Source organism: Haliaeetus albicilla, chromosome 14 (assembly GCF_947461875.1).
Source record: "Haliaeetus albicilla chromosome 14, bHalAlb1.1, whole genome shotgun sequence".
In the NCBI taxonomy this organism is placed as follows: domain Eukaryota; kingdom Metazoa; phylum Chordata; class Aves; order Accipitriformes; family Accipitridae; genus Haliaeetus; species Haliaeetus albicilla.
Window position 1 is genome coordinate 12,462,826 of NC_091496.1, and position 14,873 is coordinate 12,477,698.

The window sequence follows — 14,873 nt, forward strand, 5'->3', positions numbered from 1 at the left end:
GATGTCTCCCATTCAACGTCTCTCAGTTCAAATAGTCAACAATTTCAAATGTCTACTAAATGTAAGTACTCTTTAATCTATTTTTTTCATACAGCTTGAGTTTACATTTTTTTCTGTCCTAATTGTGTCAGCTGTCTGACCACAGCTGACTTTGTTTTGTGAAGACTGCTGTTAAAAAACCAACTTGTGCCACCTTGATACATTGATGTGTTTATCCTCTCCATTCAGAAGCTGACAAACTCTTCCCTGGGTTCTTCCTTTCTCTCTTAAGGCACTTACAGAATGGTTTCTTGTCCATCTTAACACCCCTTGCAAGCCATACTTCATTTTGTACTTTTTTTGTGCTTTCTGCTATTGTCCGTGGGTGGTTATCTCTACTTATCCATCCCTGGCAACTTGGCTTAATTTCCCTGTCTCTAGAGTTCCTTCCTGTATTGCCAGCTCTTGATCCAGCCACAGCACTCTCTTACTGCTTTTCATCTTCTGCACTTGCACAGTTTGTGGTTGTGCCTATACTATCATTTTCTTAAGAGAGCTACCTATTAGCTCATATTCCTTTTTATATGGGTTTGAATAGTAATGCTCTGAGTTTAATGATGCCTTCACAATGTGGGGACCGAACAGGCAGCCTCAGTCTTGAGGATTTCCTTCCTCAATAGACTTCTGTTTTGTTCAAGGACCCCAATGCCATTATAACTTGTATTGTGTCTGATTTTGCTGCCTACTCACAGAAAAATGCATCTACCTCATCTTCGCAACAAATTTGTCTATAGAGGATCCCTGCTAGAATTCCTGTAAGTACATCTATCTATGTGGTCAGGATCTCAGAGCTTACATATAAATCTCTGATATACCTGGAAACAGATTTTTTTTCCTTTAAAAGATGCATATTTTGATACTAATATTCTGATCATGTACATAATCCTTTTGCAAGACATAAGAGAGTAAATAATGTGAACAATATAAAGACTTTGTAAAAAAGCAAGAGTGTGGACATATATATGGAATATTTACAATGCTAGCTGCCTCCCCTGAAATAGTGTATTGTAAAAATAATAAGAATTCAAGAAAGAACAAGGCAAATGAAACTGTGCAGCATTACACATAGGGACTCTAACTCCCAGACTTTGATAACAAAAATATTGTTCGTGTGTGTGTAAGGTACTACAGAAGGGCATTCTCACTGGTTTCACTAAGACATCAGAACTTCACAGAGCTACTAAAAACTTACTTCCAGATGTTACAGCATACAAAGTCTATTAGCCCCTTCTAAACCAGCACCTTGGCAAGAACTTCAGCATCTCACTATCTAGTCAGCTGGAGTTCCAGAGTCATTACATTCCTACAGGGACCGTTTTCTTGAACTTTACAGCAGAACTCAGTTGTTCAAGTCAATCACCGCATTAATTTTATTTCACATGATAAATATTGTTTTTCTTCTATCTACCAGTCAGATCTGGGATAATCCCACAAGAAGTTAAATTCAACTAATATCAGCAACACCATGTATTCAACTTCAGGCCATTCAGCGAAACTCATAAACGGTATTACCTTTAAAAGCCACAGCTCTATTCAATTACTGTCCTGGCTTTGTTGGAAATGTGTCATCATTGCCATTATTCAAGTTCACTCTCTCTTCCTTGTGAGACTTCTTCTATAACTTTTGTTAAGAGTCCTCTCATTTTTATGAAAGTGTATCAACTGTTCTGCTTCACTATCTTTATAGTATGTCACATACAATAGTGTTGGGACTTTTTGTCTCAGCATTTTGATGAACTGCCTGTAAAATTCTGAGGTTTTCTTCCCATTTTTTATGTACAGAAGCTTCTTGATTATATTTCAAAAATAACATAAAAGTTAAAAACTATCCTGAAGCTGGTGCTTTGTATTTTTTTTTGTTCAATTTTTAGCATCAGAAATAAATCCTGAAATTATTTGAGTTATCATCTCTTTAACACAATACTCATATTTGATATAAAGTCATCTTTTCTTATATTTTTTCAATAATGCTTTCTCTGCTAACATCCATACAACATTTTTTCTCCTTGAGAAACTTTTAAAAAACAAAGTAAATGTTTGTCTTTAAGTAGTTCACATTCCAGCTCATAATTAGTTGAACTAAAGCAGGAAAAAAAGAACCCTAAAAACTTCATAAAAATGTCACAAAATTCAAAACATAAATAATACCAGGTGAAAAAGGAATTCCAAAAGTGATTAGCAATTAAAACTCATCTTCTATAAAAAAGGGAGTGAATGCTATTTTATTTCTTGATTAGCTAAGTAGCATTTCTGGATGAGATGTTCTGTGTCAGCGTTTCAGGAAAACTTGATAAAAGAGTGAGCCCAAAGTATATTATAAATACTTTTAGCTTCTAATGTGAAGATCTTAATAATAAACTTACTTTCTTTTTCAAAGGAAAAATCCAGTGCCTGCTACTGTATGAGTTCAATTCCTAATAAGCCGTTCAGCATTAATGGAGAAGAGAATCATATTCCATATTAATGGATCCCAGAAGTGCTATTTGATGACAAATGAACAAGTAGTTTTTTCTTTTGGGCATAGTAGCTGAATTTATTTGACTTGGCATGTAAAGAACCAAGATCTGCTGGTAGCCTGAGTGCATTAAATGACATCAGTACTGAAGGCAATAATCTGGGAGCATCCAGAGAACAAAAATAATCCAGGGTTACCAATAGAAGCAGAAGAGGATAAGATTTTTTTTTCCACACCACGTAGCTGGAGATGGCTTCCTTATTTTTATAAACATTTTTTTGAGGACTTGCACAGCCCTGTTGAAAGGCAGTAAACAGAACAATCTTGGCAGTGCATATTTCTAAGGGTGTATTTAAAGAAACAAGTAAATGTATCTCAGCTACATACCAGTGGGCAACTCTGAGCTGCACACAGTGTTTCATGCTGTGGGATTCAGGCAAACCTTTCCATCCTCAAAGATAACCCAGGAAAAAACAGTAATCTGTAAACCAATCACACCAAACAGGAACCCCAATCTCCTGTCAACCTTGATGTAGCTTCCTTAAACTTGCTAAAGGATAACTTTGGCTTATTCAGTGTTATCAAGTGTGTTTATTCATTGTTATGGAATTTTAAAGGTTGGAGACCTATTTAACTGCAGCATAATTTTAAATCATTTTTTTTTCTAAATGCTGCTTCGTATCAAATGACCAATTTATAAATTGTTGCATTTATTCATCTAAAACGTGGACTAAATTGTATTTATGTTGGCATTGTGTTGAGCTGGTTTGGGTTTTCATTTTTTCCCCCAGAGTGTCATGTTCTAGCTTATATAGGTAACTATTTTAGGCAGTTTTTATCATTCAGATACGATGTTTTGCCTTTAACTGCCACTGCAAGTGCTACGGCTGCTGAGGTTTTATGCTCAGCCAACTACATTCAGTCACAGAGTCTCATTTCTATATGAAAGCATTTATACAGATTGTCAAAACTCTCTGTCCCACAGTTCCTCATAGACCCATCTGTATATTTAATGCATACAGTCCCCAGTTTACAACATTTAACTTTGGAAAGGCCCACTTTATTTTTTGCCATGTCAGATAATATATTTTGCTCCTTTGTGACACTTCATTTAACAAACAGAATTAACCTCTGGAACGTGGCTGTACGTGGCCCTAGCCTGGGAATACTGGAGCGCTTGGGGGACGACTCTTTGCTGTAGCATTGCAGTTTCCAAGGTAGCAGGTGGGATCATTGCTGACTCCCCCTTCTCTCTGGGAGGGATGAAGGGAACCAAAATGCAGTAAGGCAAGGCTGTGAACCAGGAAAAACTAACTTCAGATGACAAATATTTGGCAACCAAGATTCAGAAGGGAGCACACTGTGGCCTTTCCACATCTGTATTGGTAAAAGAGAAGGGAGAGACTGAAGCAGGTACTGTTGGTACCATGATAGTGTTTGCATTCACTGTCAAGGGCAGCACAAACCAGCTCTGGTGCAGAAACCATTGTGACACACAGCTGGCCACCCATGCAGCCTGTGGCCACCAGATCAGAGCAGCTCTGCGGTCACCTGGCTCTGAGCACAGGGAAAACGAACGGCTGCCTGTTTGCACTTGGCCATGACACGCCAGGAATGTGAGAACAGCCAAACAAATAGGCTGTGTTTCTCTGCTGCTCTTCTATAGTTTCATATTGAAAGCATTGCACTGGGACATAGTTGCCCTGTATAACCCCCCAGCATGGTGACTATGTGCTGAACTGCTACAGAGGCAAAACCCTCCCAAGAACAGGGCTTGCAAAAAAAGTTTCTGCTCATTTAGCTTTCTTCCAAAGCCCATCAGAACTCATTCACTCTGAAATCCTATTTCCAATGTCAAAAGTTGCAACTGTTCAAGGTAAGGACTGCTTTTGTGAGCAAGACTGTGCCTTTTAGGCATTAGTAACAGATATCTAGCCTGTGTTTATCATTTCCCTGGCATGGGTGAGAAGTGGCTGCTCAGACATTCCCTGTAGGGCCCCCACCACCCGGCACCTCCCTCTCCTCTTTGGTTCACCCTGGCTTGGTGATCTGCAGGGCTGCAAACCTCATTTGCTGTCCTGAGACTTTTTTGAATAGAGGAGGGAAGTATAGGAAATTAGAAGGGTGGGAAATGTTGGAATCAGGAGTGTATTTGAGCTTTTGAATTGCTGAGCTTGCAGGTAAGAGACTACATTAAGCTTTGCTATGTTTTTTTGTTATTCATTTTTCTGTTTGGTTTTTTAGAGTATTTATTTTGGACATGCATTTTTTTTATGTGTATGTGAATTAATGAATAAAATGAAACATTCAGACTCATATTATTTTAAACTATCTGGTTTATGCAAGTTTTGCCAGCTGATATACAGCATGAAGCACATGAGTAAAGGATAGCAACATTTTTCTCCCCATCCGTTTTATAACATACAATTTTATATTTTTATTTCCTGAGGTATATTTGCAGTCACGGTGTGATTAACACACAGTCCTGGGGAGGCAGAACAGTGTTCATATTTATTTAGCAGGCCCCATTTAGGTTAATATAAAATCACTGTTCCTTGAGATTACATTGGAAAGAAGTTTTACTGCAAATGTGAAGGAATGAAGGCACTATTGTGATGGGCAGAAAGTAGCATACATAGTTATTTCCAGGTAAGCAGGTAGCTATCCTAATACGTAATCTCATTAAAATACCAAAGCAAGTCCACTGAGGCTCCTGAGAAGTAACATCATGATGCCATCAAAATGTGAGATTACCGAAAAAAGCACCACATCACTTTGCCAATGAAGCTCACTTCCATGCACAGTAGTGTGGAGCTGCCATGCCAGATGGTGTTACTGATGGGTTTTTGGCCTTCCTGGACTTTAGCTGTACAGATACAGGTTTCTGCTACCAGATACCATATCTGTATGTACAGTTAAATTACATCTCCCGTTTTTAATTGTATGCAATACCATTTTTGACTATTTAAAAAATGCTTTGTGCTGTATATGCTTTTCAGCTTCGCTGTGCCTGAATGTTTTATTGGAACATTAACTCACCTTACTTGAGAATTCCTGGGTATTAAATGGACTAGTGAGGGAATTTAGATGTGGTGGGGTTTTAATTTATTTTTCAAATAATGACCTATGGTGCAACTTACTATTATTTTGTCTAATTATTCCTGTTTGAAGGCTATTAGTCATACTTTGCTACAGATTAACCTTGCAGATTTGAAGCACTTATAAAACTAAATCTGTTATTTCAGAAGGGGAGCACATACCTTCAGTTATGTATATGCTGCGTGGTAGAAATTATTTTCATACATTCTCTGCTCTGGTTTTATTTCTGATTATTGATTTGAATGGATTTTTGCTTAAAGCTGATCTCTTGGTTGTAATGAGTCATATTTGTCATTTGTTCTTGAGCCACGATTGTTTTCTGTTAATATTCCAGATATATCTAGGACTTAAGTATCTGCAGCCATGTACTGGCCATAACTTTTCTGCTTTCACAGTAGCTTTCATCATTTGAAATATATTTCCTTGAGGAGAATTCCAGTCTTAAAAAAATCTTAGTTAAAACTCATGAATCAGGTTTTTTACCAGGCTCAGGTCTTCAGAGATACTGAGCCACATACCCCTTGCTGATTCACTAGCACTTGAACTCTGTAGTGTTCAAATTACTGTCTACAGATGTATAAACAACAAGTATTTGGTCTAAAAGACTTATTCATCGCATCTGCCTTAAACACTCAGAATCCCTATCCAAACATGGGGAGACACCTCTCAGAAGGAAATTCCCCAAAGCTGTAAGATGACACCTGTCTCTCTAGCCTGTATAAAGCACATATTTCCCAACAGGGCAGTTCAGCTTCCCACGCACCCAGCGAGGAGCTGCCTAGAATCAGCGCAAAAGGGAGCCTAAGAAGGGAGTGGTCTGTCACAACCCAGACTGGACAGACCAGGGAGTCCTGTTGAATTCAAAATTCTCTTGGGCTAAATTAAGGTGAAATGACACCAAAGGATCAGTTAAACATTTTATTCATGGCAGAAGCAAACTGAACTTAGGAGGCGTAACAGTAAGTGGTGGGGTTTCTCACAACAGGAATTGGCATGGGACTACCTCTGTAAACTGTGTAACCTGCGGTAACCATATACATCAATTCAGGGAATGAGGAGATGCCTCCCGTTGGGTCAGGAGGTTCAGAGGAGACCCCCTTGCTTTCCAGACTCTTCCTCAGAGAGGAGCCTGGGGGCGGCTCGATCTGCTCCTAGTCCCAGACTTGGTCAATGGGTTTTTGTCTTAAAGGGATGAGGTGTAGGGATTGTGGAAAAGGAAAGAGAGAGAGAGAGAACAAGACAGAAGGAGAAAAAGGAAGAGAGGAAGATATCACCGGTCCTGGGTCCAGTCAGCCAAGGAGTCCAATTCTGGTGGGCTTACATACCTGGGGCTTCAGTTTGTGTCCTTTTATCATTCTTGCCCCTCCTTCAGGCAGGGACTCAAACTCATTAGGCTAATTAGGTGCCATGATCAGTTTGTGAGCCTTTGGGCTTGGAGGTCCTTTGGGGAGTAACTTCCCATTCCCTGCAGACATGATCTTTTGCCACGCATGGTGAGCTGTCCTGCTCAGCGTATCAGAACAGCATTATCAGAACATGGAGCTGTGCACCCTCCTGCACACCCTCCCCATCCTGCTGCTGATGGGCGCTCATCGGCTTCTTCTCACCTGGGGTTCCTTGCTAGGCAGGGTTCCTTGTTAAGCAGAACTTGCCCCACCACAATGTTTGAAACATTAACTCTTTCAATCTCTCACATGGTCTGAACCATACTCAGACACAGCCCTGCACAGGGCAACTCAAAGTTCAAACTTAGAATACCAGACTGTTAATTTAAATTGGTTTTCTCCAAACATGGGAGACAGAGGTAGCGATGGTTACCCATAAAAAGTGATCTGGTCTTCGATGCATTTTCAGCCGTCGAGGGCTGGGAGCAAGCACGCTGGTGCTTGCAGATGTTTGTAAGTAACAGTTCTCCCCTATTCCCATAAAATTAATTACCTACAGACTTTTTAATCTCACTTTAGGTGATGTGAAAAAATAGTCTGATTATGGATCTAAGTTATTTAAACACTTCGGAAATTATTGCCATATGTCTACATGTATGTACAAGCACTGATTTTGAACACATCATTTTCTTTCTTCCTTAATGTACCTAAATGCTTTTGCTTTCCCATTCTCTGAGCAGACTGGGAGCTGTTTGCAGCAAAATCCAATTCTTTATTACATGAGACTGCAGCTAATTCAGGGACCATCTGTGTGTACTTATAACTTAAATCATTCCTTTCAATGTGCATTATATTGCACTTGTCAAAGTTCAATTTCATCTCCAGTGGTGTTGCCTGCTTACCTGGTTTTGCTCTTTCCCAGTGGAGCTCGTCACATTCCTTTTGAGTTTGCACATAAATAAACTTGAGACAGCAGCATATTTTACAGGTTTTCTGCATTTTGGCAAACCACGCAAACATGACTGTTTCTGCACAGCTACAGTGCAAAGGATGCTGTACTGGAATTGACACCCGTCCTCCCACGTTGTTGCCTCTCACAGGGTTGCACACCACTGCCTCATGAAGCATGGGACAGCAAAGTGGAACTGCCATCCTAAACACAGATGGTGGGGTGGGGGAGAAGGGTGTCCCACCTCAGCCTCCCTGATGCCCATGAATCCTACTTCAGATTAGAGAGGAGGAGCAGGTGTCTGGTAGAACAGCGGGTAGCATTTTGAATAGTCCACTGAAGATTCATGTGACATGAATCGAGCATCTTCTGATGGATGACTTCTTTCAGCCAGAGTGTGGCTATAGCACAGAGAGAGATAATTAGCTCTAAGTTAGCTGTCTTAGGTACCAAGAGCAATGATGCCTGAGGCTTCAGTGCAGCTATATAACCATTTGCCAAAGACTGTGTTGCTGTGGGTATTCTGCTATTGATATCTAAGCCAGCTGGACTTAAGGTACTGCAGGCATATCAGCTGTAACCCTTATGCACAGGCATGTGAGTGCTCTTTAACTTGCTTTCTGTACATTTACTGTCTTTTCAGAGATGTCAGTATCTCTTACTATGCCAAACCACTCACAGGAGGTATAAAGGGCATGTGTTTCTCATGAGGGATTAATCTCCCTGAACTCCAACCCTCAAGTGCATGCAGCTGCAGCTGCAGTATTGTCTGCTGGTTCTTCTGCACCCTGCTCTGTATTGCCAACTCCTTGGGTTTTATCGTGCAGTTTTGTAGCCTTTGGGGATTTCCTGAAAGTCCTAGTTCTCCTGTGACTTTAAATTTTTCATAATGTGAATATTTCTTTGTCACATGAAGAGCTGGAAAATGTTAAAACTAAATCCACAAGCACTGGAAGGGAAAGAAAAGACTAGCATTAATGATTACTAATGCCACATGATTTTTAAAAGGCTGAATTACAATTACCAAAAATTGGTCCCCGCTAAATGTAGCCCCAAATCAGAACTGGAGACAACTTAGGCAGACAGCACATGCTGTGGTTGCTGTCAGCTGCCAAACTGCAGGGATGCCCATGTCTTCTCATGCTGAATCCTGGTCTCCTCCAAGAAAAGGTGCTGCAGGATTCACCAGCATCACAGGAGCCTGCAGCTAGAGAAAGGAGGAAATAAAGAGTAATCAAAAGAGGAAACAAAATGGCTTCATGTCAGGTATGAAAGGTAAAAAAAGGAGGAAAGGGAAAAACAGCAAATCAGCAGGTGCTCCGAGAAATGGAAGAATGTATGCAACGAATGAACGCGGTCGCAAGGACAGGAAACAGTGAGGGAGGAGGGTGGGTAAGTCCCTACCTTTTAGGCAGAACCATTAGTATGCCAGCTCCCATCTGACTGTTTGTCCTCTCCCACAGAGTCTTGCTTGAACAGGAATCTGCCAGATGGTGATCTGAGGTGAAGGAAAGCAAAATAGCATTAAATATCTGTCCAGGGACATTTTGCACTTGGAGAGAAGGGACAGTCAGCAGAAATCCTTTGGGAGAAGGAAGGAAATATTGACAAGGGTTTACCTGGAGTGTTGCTTCTCTCTCATCTGTTTAGATAGCACATACATAGCAACAGAATCTCTGCCTCTGTATCCGCAGAACGCCTAGCATATTTCAGGAGCTGCAGTCAAATAAAAGAAGGGAAATACAGTGAGAAAAGGAAAGCAGAAAGCATATCTTTTGTGTACTCAAGAAACTCAAGACAATCCTACTGAATGATAATTTATCTATATTTAACGTTTTCATTCTTCCAATATGTTTGCTGGGTATCTTCAGCTGTCTTAAAACCTGAAAGGTGATCTTATGGAACACAGATTTTGAGGTTTATTTTTTTGTAGAAGTGTATTATAGGCATGTAAATGTGTGATGAATGACACACCAGCACCCTGTTTCATTTAAAACTCATTGATTCTCTGTTGTGCAAATTACCTTTCCTAGTTGCTGGGAAGAACCATACAGAGGCAAGCCATGAAAGGCAGAAGGAGGTGCAGGGAACAAATACTCTTGGAAAGGACAGAAAAGACAAATGGAAAATTAGGCACAGAAAAGAGAGAAAAAGGGGGTAAAATGTAAAGAAAAGGAAATTAAGACCAAGCCCAACAAGAACTACTTACCTACATAAAGTTAAGCATATGTGAAATCATTTTTTTCTGAGAAACAGTCACTTTTAAAAATAAATTGTACAATATTTTTGTGCATAAAAATATATCCTGCTATTGCACTATTCTGCCAGAGGGCTATATTAGCCTGCTAACACTATTTCTCTTCTGTGCAAATATTATTTTATCTCATTTCACTAATGAGTGCAAAAAATCAGCAAGATGTGAGGTGTATTACTTAATGCGTCTTCTTCCAGCATGTAAAAAATGTATTTATACAATTTATTTGGTACTGCTAAGGCTGTGATCCAGCATTTTATCATTAAAAGTATGAATGTCTATAGCATTTGCTGATATGTGGTAAAATACATTTGTCAACATAAACACTGTTTTTAAGAGCCCAGAGTCAGCATGTAAATCTGCTGTTTTCTGGTAATTCTGATTGTCAAACATGGCACCCCTGCCAGACAGAGCCTTTCTCTCTGCAACCACAGAGCTCTGCAGGACTATTAAGGCTTCCCAGGCTTCCTAAAAATTTTAAGCATCATAAGATCTTCCCAAATAAGTGTACACTTATTGAAGGCATGATAATCTACATAAAACTGGAGGTTATTGCAGTGCCTTGCCTAGAGTTCCTCTCAGTAGAGGGACTTTTAACTCTGATTTCATGCATTTTTCAGCAATAGGAAACAATGAGGGAAATCTATTTACCAGCTGTAAGTTGTAAGAGGAGCCTACAATATTCAGAGTTAATGTCTAACACTGTTCTGATTATGAGGTAAATGCTAATAACTTACAATGCACTCAAAATGCCACTGCATTACTCTGCTTGTTCATGTGAGATAATTATAGCAAATGGGAGAGTTTTTCAGGTGAAAGGGCTGCTCAGCTCATCTCCTCTTAGTGCATGGCTATAATTTTAAAGTCCATGTGTCGTGGTTTTATTTCATTAGATAAATTAGAAATAAATAAATAAATCCATCACTGACTGGGGTTGTAACCTTAGGAAAGTTTCTTTACTTTTCTTGTCATTTTTTGTCTGCCTTATCAATCTCATTAGATTTCTAAGGCAGGGATTATCTCATGACATATTTTGTCCTCAGCTATGGCTCAGTATAAAAGACCTTGATCTCATTTAGAGTCTGCTCACTACTGTAATATAAAGTAATGTTAATAAAGAGTTTAAAATAGTAGGATCTCTATTGCTGTCATTGGAGACTATTCTAAAGACCAATACTTCTCACTCAAAGGAAGTTTTCCTTTTGCATGTTTTATCACATCCCTTTCCTTCTCTGCACAACTCTATCTGTTCTCAGTTGTTCTGCTGCGAACTGTCCTGAACTCCTTCTCTACCTCAAAAGTCCACTCATCAAAGATTTATAATTTGGATTAATGTTTCATCACCTCTTAAGTTAAATACACAGGTTTCCCTTTCTAAATCCTTCTTCAAATGCCCCCAGCCACTTGATTTCTTTTTGTGGTTCGCCTTTGGCCATCCAGTATTTCATGCAAAGGTACCCTTTTGCCTAGGAGACATCATAAACAAAATATCACAGAGGTAATTGATGGCCCTAAAGAATTTCTTCACAAAGAACTGAAATAGCAAAGCATTCTTATTTATCCTGAACATACCGTACTACAGGAAAGTAACATGGTTCCCCAGTGACAGACCATAAACCATGCTTCTACCAGTTTTAATACCCTTCTCAGAAGGACAGCTTCCATGTTTAAAGAAGTTTAAAATAAATGTTTGATATTTAAAGCAAAAGGATTCCTTTTGCCATTCAGATGCTTTGCCAGTCATAATGCACAATGGGGACTCCTTTGCCAGCACTGACATCCGACTCTTCTGCTGCTGGTGCCACAACTGATTACACTTTACAGAAGGATGAGAACTGCTAGCAGCAAGTCCAGGAAGGCTCAGCCTTCCCCCACCTTTTAGAGGCTTTGATTCAAAATGTGATTCACAGCTCTTGAGGGGTTTTTCCCATGTGGATATGCATTTGAAACACTACGCCAAGCAAAAAATGTTTGCTTTTCTTTTGGAGGGTATGAATACAGCACAATTTTTTTCAAATAAAATACTCCAGAACACTGTATTAAGTGATGGACTTTTTTCACAGAGAGACATTTTCTCAAGATCAAATCCTGTTCCCAATGAAATCTAGGGGAGATTCACAACTGATTGCAGTGGGATCAGGATATTGTGTTTAAGGCCAGGTTCTCTCCTCAGAGCTTACCTTTTGTGTGTGCAACAAAATAAGTGGTCAGACTTGCAGAAAATGCCAGCAGAAATTGGTTGTCCTTGGAAAAAAATGGTCCTGATGGTCCACAACAAGTATTCAAGTATTGTGTATGTGATCATTTGCAAACTTTCTTATGGCTCCTAGTATTATTTTTGTAACTCCAAGTTAGAGCTAGAACAGGAAAAAACTTCAGCAGAATCCATCCACCTAAAATATTTAGTGAACAACAATCATAACCTACCTAAAAAGCAAGAGAAGAAAAGCAGCTTCATTTTCCTATAGAGTCATTTGACTCATTTTTAGTCACTTCTGCTTCCATTCTGTTTTCCTTTTTTTTCCTTCCTTCTCATTCCACTTCTTCCATTCTCTTTCTCTCTCCCCTCCTCCTCTCATTCTCTTGTCTTAATCCTTACATAAGAATATAATTATCCTTCTGCCCTTAAGAAGATACAAGGGTTTCTTTTGTTTTCCAGAGCACATTTCTGCTGAATAATATGGCATGTTCTGATATAGTTCAATAATGGGTTTTCATAGATATTATCTCTGAGATTCCCAGAGACTCCAGCTCTGAACAGTTTCACTTGGACAATTCCTGTGCTCATGACAGGATTAGTGAATGCGAAGGTTATAAAAGCAGATCAGCCACTGTCAATGGTATTCAGCTGCCTAACCATAAGTGTCTAATGACAAGATACCCTGGGGTATCTGAGACATCCACCCAGCGGCAGCAGACATGGCAAAGGAACCCAGCATGCTTCTGCCTGTATTTGGACAACAGAACTAAGCCTTAGGTACCACTGTCCATGTAAGGTGGATTCCTGTATGGGCTCTGTTCCCAGAACTGAGTAGGTCTCTAATGGTTATAAAGGGAACTTAGATGCCATAGCTGTCATATAGACACCTACATATATATGCTTAGATTTAAATGTCTTGGTTTAGAGCTGAATTTCATTCATATGGTTTTGATTGGCGCAAGGGGCACTGTGATCATTGCCATATAATACTATTCCCTTAGGATTTCTTATTACTTGGTGACAATTTTGATGCCAAAGCAATGTAGGCTTTTAAGAAGATTTAAAAAAAAACAAACCAACCAAAACCCAACAAGTAAACCAACAACCTGCTACTTAACAACCACTTCTAAAGGAAAGGAGTGTCTACAGTCAGTTTACAGATACACCAGCAAAATCATACCATATGGGGAAAGTTATGGGAATCAGATAGTATCTTTGGTCTGCCATGCTGAAATCTATGAAGAGGGTAATCCTTATCCAGAACAGCAATGAAGCCTCTCTGTTGTGGCACAGCATGAACTGAGACTTCTGAGTATCAGCAGAGATAATCTGGTGCTAGAATAAAGTCGTTACTATTAATCTGGTGCTCAATATGTGGAGGCTGCAACGTGTACGGGATTATTGGCCTACTGAGTTTGAGATAAAAGTGTAAACAGTCCTTTAAAAAAATAAACTTTCATTATCTCAGTTCTGAAACAACTGACTGGCCTTTAAGGAACTTTAATTCAAAGACTTTGTTTCCATACGCCAACTAGAGCATAGCAGAGCTTCTTTGGAAACATTGTGTTTTATCAATACAACAGTGCTAGATTAAAATCAATACTGTAACTGATTTTATTTCTCAAGAGGAGAGGGATGTATTTTATCTATTACATACTGGAGATCAGCTAGCTACAGACCTTCATAACAGCTAGACCAGAAGTCCTTGACATGCAGCAAAACCAACTCGTGATTCAATCTCACACTGCTATAGAAGATTCAAATGCCTGCAGATTCCAGAAGGGTCTCAAGGCAGAAAAACCTTCCATGGTGTCTTACATTATGGCCACTTCTGACTCTTCATGCCAGAGTCAGCTTTGATGCCCTATGTTCTTGATCCTATGAAGTGCTGAGAAATATGAAATCATGTTTAATCAAAGGCAGCTCGAAGTGCTTAGAATTTCATCTGCTTTTGATTTACCTGCACAAAGTGTTGGAAGAAACTCCATAATATAAAATGTTGGCCATGTTCACGCATGAGTAATGTCTTCTTCAGGGAAGTAGAAACACGTAGCATTTATACACAACAGAAAGAGGACTCTTCTATTGATATAAACCACTGCCTCCAATGTTTTACAAAAGCAGCTACTCTGCCTCAACCCACTAAATTCCTCAAGACTGAAATTATAAAAAAGTATTCACTTTGGGACACAGCAAGACAACCTAAATGTTTAGAATTTAGCGTCTGTAGAATAGCAATGGATTTCTACCTTCCCTCATGTCAGCGGTTTTCAGCATCATTTATAACTTTACTTACACAGCTTAGGACCACATCAATAAATAAAACTAATACGCTCATTATTTGTGGCACAAACAGGGACTGTACATTTAGAAAGAAAATACTTCTGAGATTATGTGATCTTGATTGTGTTTTCAGTATCTGAAGTGGAGCACTTCAAGGAGGCACCAAAAGGAAATGTATAATGAATGATGTCCTGAAAATTTCATGAAAT